The sequence below is a fragment of the Ziziphus jujuba genome, chromosome 7, assembly GCF_031755915.1.
Source record: "Ziziphus jujuba cultivar Dongzao chromosome 7, ASM3175591v1".
Lineage (NCBI taxonomy): Eukaryota > Viridiplantae > Streptophyta > Magnoliopsida > Rosales > Rhamnaceae > Ziziphus > Ziziphus jujuba.
In genome coordinates this window covers 30,420,001-30,425,000 of record NC_083385.1, presented here as the reverse complement: position 1 = coordinate 30,425,000, position 5,000 = coordinate 30,420,001, and positions in this window count along the sequence as shown.

Below are 5,000 nucleotides of genomic sequence, written 5' to 3'. Positions count from 1 at the left end.
TTGTGCGGGGTATGCTTCTTCATGGATGCTTGTTTGGTGATTGCTGGGGGCGCTGCCCGAAATGGGGGACGAAGGACTCCTGCACTCGTGTGGGAGTCTTTCCGAACCTTGCTTGGGGGGCAATCTCGGCGGGATCCGGGTGGGTGTTTGTGCGGGGGTATGCTACGGTGCCTAGGCATGCAGCACCATGTTGTAGCCCTATGGGGCCGTGGATTGGACCATCGGTTGCGTTCTTCATGCTTAGCGGTGCTGGCTCGGATTCAATTCGAGGGCAGGCATGCTTGGTTGGCCTATGTGCTGATTGGGTTGTTTGCAGTCGGTTGAGGATGGGTCATGCTGTACGCGATGCGTGTGAGTGGTGGTAGGGCTGTGTGCGTTGGCAACCTCTGTAGAATCACCCTCTGTGACGACCTTCGCGCGCCCACTCTTGGACTTGGCCAAGGACCTATTGCATGCGTTCACCCAAACTCAAGCTTTCCTCAAAATATGCACCTCCTTGTGCATAAATTAGTGCTTCGCCCCGCACTTTCAGCTCCATATGCAGATGGTGTCCCCCTCGGACGAATTCTGCCTTTTGTATATCTCGCTGGCACCCAAGCCAGACTCGTGTCCCCCTTGGACAAATGTTCTCTTCACTTGTTGGCACCCGAGCCAACGCTTATTGTCCCTCTTGGACGAATAGCTTCCCGAGCTCCAAAGTAAGGCACTCTCTTGCCTTCAAGGTCCTCCCGTGGACCGAACTCTACCAAGTAATCCGATGGTGACATTGACCCTCTCATCGAGCACACCGTCTCCTCTCAGGTGGTGCCCCTACGTCAACTATCCCAACGGTACCCAAACTCGAGAGTTCTTCATGTGGTAGTTCTCCTCTCTCTTGAACTCCACTTCATGCATTTTCGGCACTCTGTTGCCGTGACGAGCTAAGTTTCCCTTCTTAGCTCTTGTTCCCGCGCTCAAATTTCCATCTCCACGATGGTGATGTGCTAGCAATTCTCAAGCTAGCTTTGCCTTCTCCAAAGGCAAATTTATGCACAACATCCCTCGAGTGTGCATCTCAAATTTCCATCTCCACGATGGTGATGTGCTAGCAATTCTCAAGCTAGCTTTGCCTTCTCCAAAGGCAAATTTATGCACAACATCCCTCGAGTGTGCATTTATCCTTGTGGCTTCCAAAGCCAACCCTTGCGCAAGTGGCATCCTCTTCCCGACGAGTTACCACATCTTGAATGGAGGTCCTCTCTTCTGCGACCTCCTTATTTCGGCTGTTGACACCTAGTGTCACCTTGAACTAAGTCCCTTCCCTAGTTCTTTGCCTCAATCTTGCTCACTTTTGTATCTCGGCTCCTCCTCTGAGCCAGTTTTTGCCCTCTGGCAAATTTACAATGCTCCACGCATCCAAGGTTCCTTCTTGAACCCAAATCTTGCCCTCCGGCAGTATACCATACTCAAATTTGACCCTCTTGGTCTTATAAGGACATTTTGTTGGTCTCCACTGAGACTTTCCTTCATAGTCCTTTCCCTTTCCATGCTTACATACGTCTTTTGGCATTTCGCTTTTGTGAGGTTCTGGTTTCCCTAGACTCATCACTGTCTGGCCCTTATCCTTCCACAAATGGCTTTCAAACTCCACAAGGCTACTTGATCATGGGCCTACTCTTGGCTCCATCCAACTCTGGCCAAAAGATTCAAGGATAAGGTGTTGTCCCCCATGAACTTCTTCAACCAGACTTCTGCTTCAATGCACGCTGCCTATCTCAGATTTAGGCTTCCAAAACCGCCACTTCTTTATGCCCAAGGTGTAGGGTGTCAATGCAATGAACACTCCCCCACTTATGCCTTTGACGCCTGCTTCCAGCGCTCGTCCGAATTCCACCCAAGCAAACGGTTACTCTCTCACCGAACCGGCTCACTTAAGGTTTCCTTATGGACTCGCACTAGAGTCTCGTGCCCTCATGGCACTGACCACCATGCCCTCAAGGCTGTTGCTTCTATTGAAGTCCTTTGCCTCCACATCCGACATTTTGTGCTCATGTGCACCAATATTTCTGAGGCTACCCAAGCTCTGTGGTCCAGTTGTGCTTCCTCTGAAGCTTGTGCCTCCACGGCATTCCAACATTCGGCCTTCATGCCCTGTTATCATCGTCTCTTGCTCTCTGCCTTTTCTTTGGCAGTCCTTTGGCCCTCTCGGCCTTATCTGCTATGTTGCTCGCATTTGGTGCCTCTGTGGCAACCATAATTTTGGCCCCGTCGGCCTGATCTATTGATTTCACGCCCCTTTCACAGTAGCATCGGGGTTCTACGGATCCAAGCATCACCAACCAATACCATCCGTTCCTCGGTTCGCCTATTGCAGGACAAACCGGGCTCTGATACCACTTGTCACGGTCCTACATTTTATGCAGCGGAATAGACCGTGCGGCGCCAAGACTCTCCAGTCATGGCCAGCCTTTTCACTATCCGAGTTCATATATCGACCCATCTGATACCAATTGTATGCTCATGAGGTTCCCATAGTCGTCATGGCTCATGTCGCTCAGCAAGCTAGCCCGATGGCCTTGCGCCCACTCGGTAGCTTGTTACTCAATCTTGTGCCAAGATCTAGCCAGCAACCCATCTCTTCACTCGGGCCTTGGTCCATGCACATCTCGAATAGCATCCGACCCTAGAGCATGCACACCAGCATCATGCCAACATGCCCTCAGGGTAGCAACACAAGGTTGGAAGCCCACATATGAATGTCACCCGATGGCACGGTGTCGCCCCGTCCGTGCCTATTTAGCTTCCGACCCTCTTGAGCGAGGCAGAACCCGAGCCCCCGCTCATTGGCACATTTGCCACAACCTTGTAACAAAGGCCTACGTGTGTTCTTGGCATAGCCGATAGAAAACGGCATAGCGAATGCTACACTTAGCCTCTGACACAGGAGTGACGCGCAGTACCAGGTCGTAGCGCCTACCGGTACTGTCCTCGGGACTCCCTGTCCCTCGGAGACATAAGCCCACCTTCGTGGCACTATATGTCCGCCCCATGGCTTGCCGTCGCCCATGGGAAGCTCGCTTAGCCCAAGCTCGAAGCCGGAGCCGGGGGCCGTGGAGAGCCAACACGGACCACCCCCCCTAAAGAGCTTATTTAGCCATTTCCTTTCTGGCACCCATAGATATCACTTTGTGCGAGGAATCATAATGGGGTTTTCTCTAGCAAACCTTCACATCTTGGCTTGCCATTCGATATGCACCATCCTAGTGACATTCTTAAGAACTTCCCACGGCCCGGGATCGAAGATCCCGACCTTCAAATATTTACGAAAATGCCACTAGGCCATTCCAAAGGTGCGGACCGTCACACTAGGCATGCAGCACCATGTCGGAAACTCGGAATGTGTGGGCTTATGCGGTGCGATCCATTGCTTCATATGGCTATTGCCATGGTTTTGCATGCTGCGGCATTTGTGGGCGATGCTTCTTCATGGATGCTTGTCTGGTGACTGTTGGGGGCGCTGCCTGAAATGGGGGACGAAGGACACCTGCACTCGTGTGGGAGTCTCTCCGAACCTTGATTGGGGGGCAATCTCGGTGGGATCCGGGTGGGTGTTTGTGCGGGGTATGCTTCTTCATGGATGCTTGTTTGGTGACTGCTGGGGGCGCTGCCCGAAATGGGGGACGAAGGACACCTGCACTCGTGCGGGAGTCTCTCCGAACCTTGCTTGGGGGGCAATCTCGGTGGGATCCGGGTGGGTGTTTGTGCGGGGTATGCTTCTTCATGGATGCTTGTTCGGTGACTGTTGGGGGCGCTGCCTGAAATGGGGGACGAAGGACACCTGCACTCGTGCGGGAGTCTCTCCGAACCTTGCTTGGGGGGCAATCTCGGTGGGATCCGGGTGGGTGTTTGTGCGGGGTATGCTTCTTCATGGATGCTTGTTTGGTGATTGCTGGGGGCGCTGCCCGAAATGGGGGACGAAGGACACCTGCACTCGTGCGGGAGTCTTTCCGAACCTTGCTTGGGGGGCAATCTCGGCGGGATCCAGGGGGGTGTTTGTGCGGGGGTATGCTACGGTGCCTAGGCATGCAGCACCATGTCGGAAACTCGGAATGTGTGGGCTTATGCGGTGCGATCCATTGCTTCATATGGCTATTGCCATGGTTTTGCATGCTGCGGCATTTGTGGGCGATGCTTCTTCATGGATGCTTATTCGGTGACTGTTGGGGGCGCTGCCTGAAACGGGGGACGAAGGACACCTGCACTCGTGCGGGAGTCTCTCTGAACCTTGCTTGGGGGGCAATCTCGGTGGGATCCGGGTGGGTGTTTGTGCGGGGTATATGCTTCTTCATGGATGCTTGTTCGGTGACTGTTGGGGGCGCTGCCTGAAATGGGGGACGAAGGACACCTGCACTCGTGCGGGAGTCTCTCCGAACCTTGCTTGGGGGGCAATCTCGGTGGGATCCGGGTGGGTGTTTGTGCGGGGTATGCTTCTTCATGGATGCTTGTTTGGTGATTGCTGGGGGCGCTGCCCGAAATGGGGGACGAAGGACACCTGCACTCGTGCGGGAGTCTTTCCGAACCTTGCTTGGGGGGCAATCTCGGCGGGATCCAGGGGGGTGTTTGTGCGGGGGTATGCTACGGTGCCTAGGCATGCAGCACCATGTCGGAAACTCGGAATGTGTGGGCTTATGCGGTGCGATCCATTGCTTCATATGGCTATTGCCATGGTTTTGCATGCTGCGGCATTTGTGGGCGATGCTTCTTCATGGATGCTTGTCTGGTGACTGTTGGGGGCGCTGCCTGAAATGGGGGACGAAGGACACCTGCACTCGTGTGGGAGTCTCTCCGAACCTTGATTGGGGGGCAATCTCGGTGGGATCCGGGTGGGTGTTTGTGCGGGGTATGCTTCTTCATGGATGCTTGTTTGGTGACTGCTGGGGGCGCTGCCCGAAATGGGGGACGAAGGACACCTGCACTCGTGCGGGAGTCTCTCCGAACCTTGCTTGGGGGGCAATCTCGGT